The following is a 12,720-nucleotide window of genomic DNA, read 5'->3' on the forward strand; positions in this document are numbered from 1 at the left end:
ATTGACAATTACATGAAGTTGATGCAAAGAATCAATATTTGCAGTGTTGACCCTTCTTTTTCAAGACCTCTGCAATCCGCCCTGGCATGCTGTCAATTAACTTCTGGGCCACACTGATGGCAGCCCATTCTTGCATAATCAATGCTTGGAGTTTGTCAGAATTTGTATGTTTTTGTTTGTCCACCCGCCCCTTGAGGATTGACCACAAGTTCTCAATGGGATTAAGGTCTGGGGAGTTTCCTGGCCATGGACCCAAAATATCGATGTTTTGTTCCCCGAGCCACTTAGTTATCACTTTTGCCTTATGGCAAGGTGCTCCATCATGCTGGAAAAGGCATTGTTCGTCACCAAACTGTTCCTGGATGGTTGGGAGAAGTTGCTCTTGGAGGCTGTGTTGGTACCATTCTTTATTCATGGCTGTGTTCTTAGGCAAAATTGTGAGTGAGCCCACTCCCTTAGTTGAGAAGAAACCCCACACATGAATTGTCTTAGGATGCTTTACTGTTGGCATGACACAGGACTGATGATAGCGCTCACCTTGTCTTCTCCGGACAAGCTTTTTTCCAGATGCCCCAAACAATCGGAAAGGGGATTCATCAGAGAAAATGACTTTACCCCAGTCCTCAGCAGTCCAATCCCTGTACCTTTTGCAGAATATCAGTCTGTCAGTTTGGTACCATTCCCCAGATCTGTAACTTGACTAAATCCTGTCTCGGAGCTCTACGGATAATTCCTTCGACCTCATGCCTTGGTTTTTGCTCTGACATGCACTGTCAACTGATGTGATCAATTTCAAAAATAGTATAACCCTTGAATGAGTAGGTGGTCTAAAACCTTTGACTGGCAGTGTATTGTTGTAAAGTTTTTTGTATGTAATGTCTTTTTGTGTCAGACCCCAGTAAGACTAGATGTCGCTAATGGGAATCCTAATAAATCAAATCCCGAACTAATGCCTAGGTTTTAGCTCAGTAGGCTAAAACAACTTGTTGCACACAGATAACCTGGTTACAAACCCAATTGACCCAGATTCTGACCATTGATGTCTATCAGATGCAGGAGTTGTTGTGGAGAAATTCTGCCCATTGATGATTATCAGATGTAGGGGTTGTTGTGGAGAATAGTAGGAGGTCAATAAGGAGCTGTAGTGTAACAGACAGAGATGGTTCAGAGTACCATGCTCCCATGGTGACCGTGAATAGGCTGACCTAGTCTAAGACCTGGAGACTAGTGTTAGCTCCCTGGCATAATAGCTAGCAGCACACCACACTGCATCCCACTGCTGGCTTGCCTCTGAAGCTAAGCAATGTTGGTCCTGGATGGGAGACCAGATGCTGCTGGAAGTAATATTGGAGGGCAAGTAGGAGGCACCCTTTGCTCTGGTCTGAAAAAAATATCCAGATGCCCCAGAGCAGTGATTGGGGACATTGCCCTGTGTAGGGTGCCGTCTTTCAGATGGGATGTTAAACAGGTGTCCTGACTCTGTGAGGTCACTAAAGATCTCATGGCACTTACTGTAAGAGTAGGGGGGTTAACCCTAGTGTCCTAGATACATTCCCAATCTGGCCCTCATATCATCCCCAGCTTCCAATTGGCTCATTCATCTCCCCTGTAACTATTCCCCAGGTTGTTGCTGAAAATGAGAATGTGTTCTCAGTCAACTTACCAGGTAAAGTAAGAGGCTTGTCTTTAGCTCATAGGGCTAACACAATGTTGTGGCACGCAAACAACACAGGTTCAAACTTAGTCCATCACATATCATAGTCAAAATCAACCATCGAGAAAATCAAAAAATCAGACCAGAGGCATTAAATGAATTTGGCAAGCACATGAAATCATAGCTCCTGTTTTAATATTTGACAGCTTTACAGGAAGAGGGTACATCGCTCTAATGTTTGTAGAGCTTTGATGTACACTCACCACTCTCATGTTTTTGCATGCCAACCAAATTCAATAGCTTATCTCTTGTACAAAGCACAGAAAAAAAAGGAAAAACAGACTTAAACTTGAGCTCTACCCAGTAAATGTACATTGCTTGGATCCTCCCCTTCACAGCACAGAGTAAAAGACGTCAGTGTTGGTCAGTTTCTAGTCAGAATATCCATGTCACAATGTTGTACCCAAGACCTCAGTGTGCTGGAGACCTGACGTTGTAAAGAGGGTGGTGTACATGTCAGCACTTTAAATAAATAATTAATACCATAGTGAGTGCGTCACTGTCGCTCTAGGCCAACACCTGTTACTAAGCAAATTGGCTGTTTATGATTGTCAAAGAATGGGCTAGACTCATGACAATTAACATTTTTGCTGACACTTTCAATGGGTACCCCTGATTAATTTACTGAACCTTTATTTAACCCTTGTTTGGTGTTCGGGTCTGTGGGACCCATTTTCAATCTTTACTAAAATAATACCTCAGAGTCATTGGTGTATTTGGAGAGAGATGGAAGGAGATGGACCAAACGCATTTACATGCATACTTTGGAGTTCTTATCCTTGCTGGTGTTTTCAGATCCAATGGGAAATCTAGAAAATCCCTGTGGGATGCAGAAACTGTCAGAACTTTCCGATGCAACAATATCTCAGGAAAACTTCCACATTATTTCCATGATTATCCGCTTCTCTAACCGAGACACCAGACCAGCTCAGCGGCAGAGAGACAAGCTAGCTGCAATCAGATCAGTGTGGGACAAGTGGGAGGACGCCTTCCCCTGTTTTACAACTCTGGGCCCAATGTTACTGTTGATGAGCAGTTTATGCCATTTAGGGGCTGCTGCCCCTTCAGGCAGTACATAACGTTTAAACCCGCAAAATATGGAAACGAGATCTGGGCTGCCTGTGATGCTGCTTCATCAAATGCGTGGATCTTGCAAGTGTATACGGGGAATGCAGATGGAGGAGCCCTTGAGAAGAACCAAGGGAGATGGGTTGTCCTGGACTTGATAAAGGGACTCTGTGGCCACAACATCACATTCAATAACTTTTTTACTTTGCCCAAGCTGGGACAGGAGCTCCTCAAGAGGAAGCTGACAATGGTAGGAACACACACACTTGGAAGGCACCTTCCCCCTAGATATTTGTTAATTTTGTGTTTGAAAGAGTTGAGGCTGTTGCAGTGCTTGAGGTGGTCCAGGAGACACTTCCAAAAAAGACTGACCTCTGACCTCTGTAAGAGATGGGAAAATGTACATCATCTTGTGCATAAAAAGGGCTGTGGAGATGGGTAGCAGTTCTTGTAGAGTAGTGATGTACCTGAGTATTGAATTTGAATAGCGATATTAAAGAAACACAGGTAAGATTCATTTTGAATTGGTATAAGAACACACAGACCTGAAGTTTGTTGATTACATTAATATTGAGGATTTCAAGGCGATGAAAGACTGGTGAGGAAATGTCTGAGTGAGTTGCCATCCTCACAAAACGCTTTGGAGTTATGTTACTGAGATCCAGGCTGTATTGTGATCATAAATAAGGCAACACGCTGAAGGATGGCCTACATAGAAAAGCAAGCAGGATCACTTCCCAGGAACTTTACTCTATAATCCACAAGAGGGCGCTAAAAGCCAAATATATCACCTGTTACGTCATTGCATATATCTTGCTTGTCAAGCTTCAAGAGACACACAGCTGGGAAGGAGACTCGTACAGATGTGAACATGTTATTGGCAACCATGATGTGTCTGACACTTTACTTGCTGTGTTGCTCATGGCGTATCCATAAGTGTCATAAAGTGCATCCTAAAGCGTTTATAGTTATCTTCTATGAAAATCATTAATTTCATCAACATCTGAAGTTTCCGTTAACTTTGCAATCAGTAGACAACAGTAAACTAAGCTAATAGTATGTTAACATTTTATTCAGCAGACACTCTTATCCAGAGCGACTTACCCATTTATCTTAAAGACCCCAATGCAGACGTTTTAATATCAATATCAAATCATTTCTGGGTAACAATTAAGCACCTTACTGTAAAAGTTTTCCATTAAAATTGAAAAAAAAAAGTTTTTTACCCCAAAACATTTTTGTCAAGCAAGAATTTTGCTAGGACTGTCTGGGAGTGGTCTGAATGGGGAGGGGGAAACTATTAACCAATATACCACCTGGTGATGTCACCAGGCAAGCCAAAACACCCACCCATGCAAACAGGCTGATTAGAAGGTCCTGTGTAGATTGTATTTTAAACCAGCAACTATCAGGAAATAACACAGATCACATTTTTTTTACACTTTTACAGTGTTAATTTCATCAGATGTTGTACAATATGATACAAAACCAGGGAAAACAGATTTTTGATTGCACTGGGCCTTTAAGGTAGCTAGCTACAGTAAGCGAGACAACTGCACATCACAGTCATAGTAAGCAAATGTTTTCTTAATACGTAGAGTGTAATTGTTCCATATAATCAGGTTAATAGAGTTAAATTGCTGTTGTCACAGACTGAATGAATATTAGAGCAAACAGCCAGCGTGTCTATTTGAGGTTACATTCTTTCAATCAAGAGTTGGGTTATGTTCAGGGTTATCAGGACTTGTTTTTGTTATAGAAAGATAGGGCTCAGAGTAAGAAGAATGTAACATTATTGTTTGGTATGATCACTGGGTCAGAGTAAGAACCTAACAAATAGACAGGAAACATTGTGAAATGCATAAACAGTATTGACCGAACACGGAGATCATGCATTACTATTGCATGTCTGTAAGGCATGAGGCAGGTTAGCAAACCCACCGGGCAAAGATTACAACATAAAATAAGCATCCAATTGTGGTTGGTATGTGATTGAGTTGTCTACAACTGTGAATTCAACTTGAAATAAGACCAAACATTGCAACCCTGATGTGTGGTTGAGATCTATAGGTTAAAATTAGAGAAAAACTTGGATTGCATATTCAAACATATCAACTGATGTTTGAAGTCGAGTAGTTGAGAGAGTCCGGTACACCTTACGCTGAAGTTACCCTCATAATACTGGAATCGGTGTATAGCGTTGCAATGCCCAGGCTTTTGTGGTACAGAGGGTTAGGCGCTCGCCTCTGCATTGTAGAAGCTAGACTCAATCCGTTGCGGTGAAGATCTGCGCTCTAGCGTGATTGAAATTTAAAGGCAATGTACACATGTTCGTGGAGACTGTATTCACAGTTATGACGTCTCAATCGGAAATTACCTTTCAATTTCAATCGTGCTACAGCCCGGATCTTCAGTGCTACGGATTGAACCCTGTGTCTGCCTCTGATAAACTTGTCTGGGTTAAAGATAGGTGATAAGATTGGAAGTCTGATCAATGCAGTAGTAGTCATATCTTAAAGAGGCACAGACTGACAACTGTACCCTACTTGTATGGTTTGCGGTGTGCACATGTAAATACTCTCACGTGTTTTCAAAGTGCGTGATTAACCAATAAGCACACATAACACCTATTTTAAAGTCCCTGCATTGGTTGCCTATCAGTTTTATAATTGATTTTCAAAGCACTATGTGGCCCTGCACTCAAAACTATGTCTGACATGCTTTTAAGATAAAGTACCAGTCGATCCGTCAGTTCCTCTTAGTCCGTTAGTTCCGCCCTTTAGTTGTTCCAAAAATCAGAACCAAAAGTTTGGTGAGGCCTGCCAGAGGATCTGAGGGCCTCAGACACTGTAGACATTTTTAAGAAAGATCTTAAGACACCTTTTTTGTGCTTTTATCTATTTTATTGATTTTATCCCATTTTAGTTATCTTATTTATTTTTATGCATTAGTCTCTCAGATTCACTGTTATTTTATTGTTTTGCAATTAAAATTAGTCTAATTTAGTTTTACCATTTTTATGAAGCAGAGAGAAAAACAGTAGTGGACATTCAACTGGTTTTCTAATTGCTGAATTCTTTTGATTGACCTTCTGGAATGTGCAAAAGAAATGTGGACACATTTATCTTCTATATCAAGACTCAGACATTGTCAGTGAAACAAACATCATTGGGGGGAGCATGGAAATGGGTGATAACTACTCAAGTACAACTGTGTAATGGTGCAGATCAGAATTTGTAGTACAGTACAGTAGCCTGATTGAGCCATGTCAATATGCTCCAAATAAAGATAAACATTTTCAAACTGATAGTTTTCCAATCCAAGTGGCTTTTTGTCTGCAGCCATACCTTCCCCCATTCCTCTGATGGCTTTCATCTGAAGATAAGTAGCTAGGTTCCCTCCGATGGCTTTCATCTGAAGATAAGTAGCTAGGTTCCCTCCGATGGCTTTCATCTGAAGATAAGTAGCTAGGTTCCCTCTGATGGCTTTCATCTGAAGATAAGTAGCTAGGTTCCCTCTGATGGCTTTCATCTGAAGATAAGTAGCTAGGTTCCCTCTGATGGTTTTCATCTGAAGATAAGTAGCTAGGTTCCCTCCGATGGCTTTCATCTGAAGATAAGTAGCTAGGTTCCCTCTAATGGCTTTCATCTGAAGATAAGTAGCTAGGTTTTTGCCTGATACCTGGATGGGCAATAGGGGGCACTTTTCCCTCTTAGTTAAGTAGACCCCAAACCCCTTCCCCTTCCCCTTGCAACCCAAAACCTTCACAGTCAACTTACCTATGATATCAATATCATACCTCCTCTGATATGTGTATTTTTCTTGTTATGTTGTCATTGTGATAACTGGTCTAGTAAGAATATCATGATCTATACAAATACTATTCAATACTTGCTTTATTGGTCCATTTTCAGGGATATTCTTAAGGTTTTGCAGTCCCAGTACCCAACCTGACACCCATCACAGACTGGGAGTAGCACAGGGAGTACTGTAGAGCAGCACACAACACCCATCACAGACTGGGAGTAACACAGGGACTACTGTAGAGCAGCACACAACACCCATCACAGACTGGGAGTAGCACAGGGACTACTGTAGAGCAGCACAGGGACTAGTGTAGAGCAGCACACAACACCCATCACAGACTGGGAGTAGCACAGGGACTACTGTAGAGAAGCACCACTGTATCAATTAGGGGTAACGTGCCTTGCTGGGCACAATGGCAGTAGGTAGTATATGGGATTTTGAAGCCGGTAAAACCTCTGACTGCCTTCTTAGTCCCTTCAGATTTACCCCAATCATCTCAGTGATTCAAACCGGCAACCCTCCGGTTACCGGCCTGCATCTCTAATCTTGAGGCAATTTTGTTCATATCACTAAATTCTACAAAATATATTATTTCCCGTTCCCTAAACCTATAACTAGGCCAACAGTACTTTGCTACTACATGATTCTAGTCTAGTGTCACGACTCTTGACCATGAGACGACTCCTGGAACACTGTTATCAATGAGTGATTTCCTGGGGCTTTCTTCCCTGCATGTGTCATGGCTGTGTGCACGGGAGATACACTGACTGAGCACATCAGCGAGAGAGCAAAGGTAGAATCCAACACAAATGTGCTGAACAAAGTCCAGTAATATGTTTCTAAACACTTCTACATTCATGTGGATGCTACCATGAACACAGATAATCATGAATGAATAATGTTGACTGAGAAAGATACAAAGGAATACATATCATCCCCCCCCCCCCCCCCCCCCCCAAAAAGGATAATCTCCCCTGTTATAGGTAATGGTGAGAGGTTAGCATGTTTTGGGGGTATGATATAAAATGCTAATCTCCCCTGTTATAGGTAATGGTGAGAGGTTAGCATGTCTTGGGGGTATGATATAAAATGCTAATCTCCCCTGTTATAGGTAATGGTGAGAGGTTAGCATGTCTTGGGGGTATGATATAAAATGCTAATCTCCCCTGTTATAGGTAATGGTGAGAGGTTAGCATGTTTTGGGGGTATGATATAAAATGCTAATCTCCCCTGTTATAGGTAATGGTGAGAGGTTAGCATGTTTTGGGGGTATGATCGTTGTGCCTCTTTAACATTCTCACTCCTTATTCATTTAGGATTATCTGTGTTCATGGTAGCATCCACATGGATATAGAAGTGTTAAGACACATATTCTATTCTTATTTACAATAAAAGTGACTCCATACTGCATTATTTACCATTCATTTATTTTTGGCACAATATAAATGAATGGTACATTCATTAAATGCTAAGAATATGGGACCAAATACTAAACTTTTGACTACTTTAATAGTCATATAAGTGAATTTGTCCCAATACTTTTGGTTCCCTAAAATGGGGGGACTGTGTCCACTAAGTTCTAAACGGTTCACCTGATATGGATGAAAATACGCTCAAATGTAAACTGACAGTCTGCACTTTAACCTCACAGTCATTGCATCATTTCAAACCCAAAGTGCTGGAGTACAGAGCCATAACAACAAATACTTGTGGACCTCACTGTACACCCATTGATTCTTGAAGAATATAACTTATAAATGTCGCATGAGCTTAGTTCAACTGTCATACCCGTCCAGAACCCCAAAATATAAGCTTGTTTTACTCTGTTGGTAAACATTGTAAATGTAAACACCCCCTGTATAGCCTCATAACTCTGTTAAAACTATCATTTTGATCTCATGGATGGTCAGTTCTTGCATCCATAGCTCTGTCTATGAATTTGAGAGTGGTTACATTTCTCCAGGCCCATGCCACAGCTTTTTACCAAAACAGAGGCAGGGCAATACTTTGTTATTGTTTCAACCACAGATTGGCCCTTTAATAGTTATTTTACCTCAGAGTCATATGAACACTTTGACAGCAATTCACCATTTTGATATCTTAGACCTAGGTTGTCATGTTAGCAGGTTGGTATGTTAGCATCCAATTTGTTTTCACTGCTTTGCTATGCTACGCTAAAAAAACATTACAAAATAGCTTACAAATACTTTAATGTAACTTATATCACTCCAAATTCACTCCAAAATATTTGTTTATTAGTCTCAGAACTGTTTTCAACCATTATCAAAAGTTAGACATGATTTCTGTGTTACTTTCCGTACAGGCTCTACAGATAAAAAAAAAATGAATACAAGTATGAAAACTTTAATTAAAACATTGGAAGAAGTTCTGTTTGAAAAACATGAATTCTATGATGATTACAAATCTTATGGATGGATGATGTGATGTAAATTTGGTTGAAGTATGTGTGAGCTATTTAAAAAATGTTTTTATGGAAATGTTGGAAGCGAACATTAGAAATAGCTAATATGACAAACTAGGAAGTTAAATTGGTGGATTGCTGTGACAAGTCATCATTGTACTTCTCTTGAAGTAAGAAAACTACTCAAATTGGGAGGGAAAAAACCCAGAAAACCAATTCTATATTTATGAGACATATTATTTTTTACAGTTCAACAAAGTACAGTTTCTAAACTAACCATTTCAATGTATTAATCTATTACCTTTACACACAAGGACAGTTTTGGTCACGTGTAAGGCAGTCTCAGACAGACCTTTTGAACTTCATGCTTTGCTTTCTCTGGGGCAGTGGCACTGATGTGATAACGTTAAGCCCTATGTAAATGTAATGGCTAATCCTCTAGTTTGCTATGATAAAGATACTTGATCATATGTCACTGACAGAGTTGGTCACAAAGGTTTTTCTTCATCAGTTACAGTAGAGGCCTGAATATATCTTTGAGAGGAGAAAAACGCAATCTAATCATTGATTAGAACAATAATAATAATATTATGTATTACATTTGTAAAAACGCTTTTCATTATACAAGAATAATCTCTAAGTGCATAAAATAAAATAAAAAAATAGTCAAATGTAAATGGTTAAAAAAAATATCACAACAAAATATTTCTAACCATATCATGAAAATAGAACAATTAGAAGGATAATAGGTAACTTGCACAAATGTTAGTAACTTTTTCTGGGCTAATAATGATTAAGGAAAGAGACTGAATACAGCATTGATCTCTCTCGTTGGCTGAAGAGGATTCTGGAAGCACTCCAGCAAAGAACATGGTGTACAATCTTAAACAAATCTTTCGTAATAAAGATTATGTAAGACACACTGAACTTAATATTGTATGGCACTGTATCTAGGACAGTGGGCAAAAGCTAGTATATTATAACATCATAAGTGACATTTCATACAATATTGAGACCAAATCCTTATCTAATGCTGTTCAAGACCGTTTGTAACACTACATGATGTTACATCACTACACTTCTGCGAGCAGGCCTTTCTAATCGACCTGGCCCGGGGATCCTGGAAGGATATTGACCTCATCCCGTCAGTAGACGATGCCTGGTTGTTCTTCAAAAGTGCCTTCCTCACCATCTTAGATAAGCATGCCCTCTTTCAAAAAATGCAGAACTAAGAACAGATATAGCCCTTGGTTCATTCCAGACCTGACTGCCCTTGACCAGCACAAAAACATCCTGTGGCGGACTGCAATAGCATTGAATAGTCCCCGCGATATGCAACTGTTTAGGGAAGTCAGGACTCAATACACGCAGTCAGTCAGGAAAGCAAAGCCTAGCTTTTTCAAGCAGAAATTTGCATCCTGTAGCTCTAACTCCAAAAAGTTTTGGGACACTGTAAAGTCCGTGGAGAACAAGAGCACCTCCTCCCAGCTGCCCACTGCACTGAGGCTAGGTAACACGATGTCTACCGATAAATCCATGATAATCGAAAATTTCAATAAGCATTTCTCTATGGCTGGCCATACCTTCCTCCTGGCTACTCCAACCCCGGCCAACAGCTCCGCGCCCCCCCCCCCCCCCCCCTACTCGCCCGAGCCTCCCCAGCTTCTCCTTCACCAAAATCCAGATAGCAGATGTTCTGAAAGAGCTGCAAAACCTGGACCCGTACAAATCAGCTGGGCTAGATAATATGGACCCTCTCTTTCTAAAACTATCTGCCGCCATTGTTGCAACCCATATTACCAGCCTGTTCAACCTCTTTCATATCGTCTGAGATCCCTAAATATTGGAAATCTGCCGCGGTCATCCCCCTCTTCAAAGGGGGTGACACTCTAGACCCAAACTGCTATATACCTATATCTATCCTGCCCTGCCTCTCTAAAGTCTTCGAAAGCCAAGTTAATAAACAGTTCACTGACCATTTTGAATCCCACCGTACCTTCTCCGCTGTGCAATCCGGTTTCCAAGCCGGTCACTGGTGCACCTCAGCCACCCTCAAGGTACTAAACGATATCATAACCGCCATCGATAAAAGACAGTAGTACTGTGCAGCCGTCTTCATCGACCTGGCCAAGGCTTTCGACTCTGTCAATCACCGTATTCTTATCGGCAGACTCAATAGCCTTGGTTTCTCTAATGACTGCCTCGCTTGGTTCACCAACTACTTTGCAGACAGAGTTCAGTGTGTCAAATCGGAGGCCATGTTGTCCAGACCTCTGGCAGTCTCTGTGGGGGTGCCACAGGGTTCAATTCTCGGGCCGACTCTTTTCTCTGTACATATCAATGATGTCGCTCTTGCTGCGGGCAATTCCCTGATCCACCTCTACGCAGACGACACCATTCTGTATACTTCTGGCCCTTCCTTGGACACTGTGCTAACTAACCTCCAAATGAGTGTCAATGCCATACAAAACTCCTTCCGTGGCCTCCAACTGCTCTTAAACTCTAGTAAAACCAAATGCATGCTTTTCAACCATTCGCTGCCCGCACCCTTCCGCCCGACTAGCATCACCACCCTGGACGGTTCAGACCTAGAATATGTGGACAACTACAAATACCTAGGTGTCTGGCTAGACTGTAAACTCTCCTTTCAGACTCATATTAAACATCTCCAATACAAAATCAAATCTAGAATGAGCTTTCTATTTCACAACAAAGCCTCGTTCACTCATGCCGCCAAACTTACCCTAGTAAAACTGACTATCCTGCCAATCCTTGACTTTGGCGATGTCATCTACAAAATAGCTTCCAATACTCTACTCAGCAAACTGGGTGTAGTCTATCACAGTGCCATTCATTTTGTTACCAAATCACCTTATACCACCCACCACTCCGACCTGTATGCTCTAGTCGGCTGGCCCTCGCTACATATTCGTCGCCAGACCCACTGGCTCCAGTCATCTATAAGTCTATGCTAGGTAAAGCTCCGCCTTATCTCAGTTCACTGGTCACGATAACAAATAACCACCCGTAGCACACGTTCCAGCAGGTATATCTCACTGGCCATTCCCAAAGCCAACACCCCCTTTGGCCGCCTTTCCTTCCAGTTCTCTAGTGCCAATGACTGGAACGAATTGCAAAAATCGCTAAAGCTGGAGACTTTTATTTCCCTCACCAACTTTAAACATTAGCTATCTGAGCAGCTAACCGATCGCTGCAGCTGTACATAGTCCATCTGTAAATAGCCCACCCAATCTACCTACCTCATCCCCACACTGTTTTATTTACTTTTCTGCTCTTTTGCACACCAGTATCACTACTTGCACATCATCATCTGCTCATTTATCACTCCAGTGTTAATCTGCTAAATTGTAATTATTCGCTACTATGGCCTATTTATTGCCTACCTCATGCCTTTTGCACACACTGTATATAGACTCTTTTTTTTCTACTCTGTCATTGACTTGCTTATTGTGTTATTGGCTTGTTTATTGTTTATTCCATGTGTAACTCTGTCTTGTTGTCTGTGTCACACTGCTTTGCTTTATCTTGGCCAGGTCGCAGTTGTAAATGAGAACTTGTTCTCAACTAGCCTACCTGGTTAAATAAAGGTGAAATAGAAATAAAATAAATATGACATCACAGCAGAATGCATTCATCAGTGAGCTCATACACTCTATCAGAAATCCCAGGCCTAAGGCTAAAACACTAG

This window comes from Oncorhynchus clarkii, chromosome 8, assembly GCF_045791955.1.
Source record: "Oncorhynchus clarkii lewisi isolate Uvic-CL-2024 chromosome 8, UVic_Ocla_1.0, whole genome shotgun sequence".
NCBI lineage: Eukaryota > Metazoa > Chordata > Actinopteri > Salmoniformes > Salmonidae > Oncorhynchus > Oncorhynchus clarkii.